The following is a 1,842-nucleotide window of genomic DNA, read 5'->3' on the forward strand; positions in this document are numbered from 1 at the left end:
TACCCATGCACTGCACTTTATCGATCATTGAAAAGGCATGGCTTCGAGTATCAACCATATAGCACATGCGCACAATGTCCCTCGACGAAAACTCACTATGAGTATCTATCGATCGACACAGTGAGTATTCGTGCCTACAAGCCCCTCCAAAGTAGGATGCTGCATAGTTGATAATATATCTGTATAATAAGAGTGGCTATATACGGAATACTCGATTTGCATAATCGTACACCACAGCAAAACGTTTGAAGTGTGCTTGCACTCCGGGCCTTTCTGCCGAGATACCCACTCGCTGCTTTGGGAGCAGATCTCTGATCACGGGAGACAGTTGCATTTGTTTTCCTAGCCGTAGGCATATTTTTTTTCTCCGGTCAGCGAGGGTTTCCATGCATTGCAAGCATTGTAAGATGAGCGAGTTCTTTTCCGCACGACCGAAGAGGATTTTTGAGGCACTTTTTGCACTTTCTTAAGATGTTGCGTCTGCTTGGCAGTAAGCCCGCGTGAAAAACCGGTGCACAATATTCTAGCAGTGGTCGGATATAAGCAACATACACCCGAACAGGCTTCTCCTGTGGTGAATGGTACTTCTATCTTATGCAGAGCATATGTAGAGCTTTCGATGCTTTGATTACAATCTCATCCACACGTGCTTGCCATAACATGTCATTTGATGTTGCTACACCTAAGAGCTTATTTTCGTGGCAGCTGGCAGGCTTTTCCTTAAATCATGATGTCCGGTAGTGGTGATGGTTCTTGACTGTGAAAAAAAACGCATGACTTGCCACTTGGGTTTTATGTCATCTTGTTTGCTGTTGCCCAATCACAATGTCACTTTGCTCTTGCAACTGGCAGTGCTGATCTTCTTGATTATTTCGACACTCCAGGTATATGGTAAGATCATCTACATACTTCAGTTGATTTTCAATATCAGTGGCGGTACCGTCAACCATAACCAGGAAAGCAACCGGGCCAACTAGGGTGCCTTGTGGAGTGCCGCATGTATCGTCCTCCAACGACGCTTGGTCTATCTGACATCTTCACCCGACATAGCCACTTCGCATACCCGGAGCTAAGTCCCATTGCAAGGCGCACCCAGCTGCTTATACATCGCATCGCCTGCCTCTCAGCCTGGCAGGCAGAGCGGGCACCGCGGGGAATCGAACCCCGTACCTTCGGCTTCCCAGCCGCGCAATAGTGCACGCAGACACGAAGATCACTGTGCCATCGACACCCTGATTCAGGTGACTCAGCCAGAGCATATGGTGACATCACGGGGAACGGTACGGACGCGCTGGGGCGCTCCCTCAGAGGGCCGGGCGCCAGAATCGCCGGGCCCACGTCACCCAACTGCGGAAGGTCAGCACTGCAGCGCCGCGAGTGACTCGCGGTGCCGCCAACTCGCTGGAGCTGAACCGCTAGCTAATCCACGTCCTGCGGCCGGTCTCGCCCGACCTGCAACGCGGCAAGGTCATTTAGAAATGTGGGCGTCCACACACGGGCGCCACTAGCGCCGCCCGGCCCCGACGACAGTAGCTCGGCGGCCGGCCGGAGCCGTCAACGACGCGAAGCGAGGGCGTGAGGTGACCAGAGCGAGCCAGCCACCACCGTCCACAGGGAGCCAGGCAGGTGAGACCGACAGACTGCGACTGGTCCGAGTCTGTTGGCGGCCGAGCCCGACCCAGCGGCCATCTGGCACCTGGACGGGCGGCCGCGGCAAGGCCGCGCCCAGCTGCCGGGGCCGGGAGCGTCGCTGCCGCAGTGCCAGAGCTGGCAGCGGCCACTCGGGCGGGCTCGGACGGCGGCTGGGCGGGAGGGCGAGGCGGCCCGCTGGCGCGCCGGCGC

The sequence above is a fragment of the Pollicipes pollicipes genome, unplaced genomic scaffold (assembly GCF_011947565.3).
Source record: "Pollicipes pollicipes isolate AB1234 unplaced genomic scaffold, Ppol_2.1 Scaffold_7261;HRSCAF=8764_pilon_pilon_pilon, whole genome shotgun sequence".
In the NCBI taxonomy this organism is placed as follows: Eukaryota; Metazoa; Arthropoda; class Thecostraca; order Pollicipedomorpha; family Pollicipedidae; genus Pollicipes; species Pollicipes pollicipes.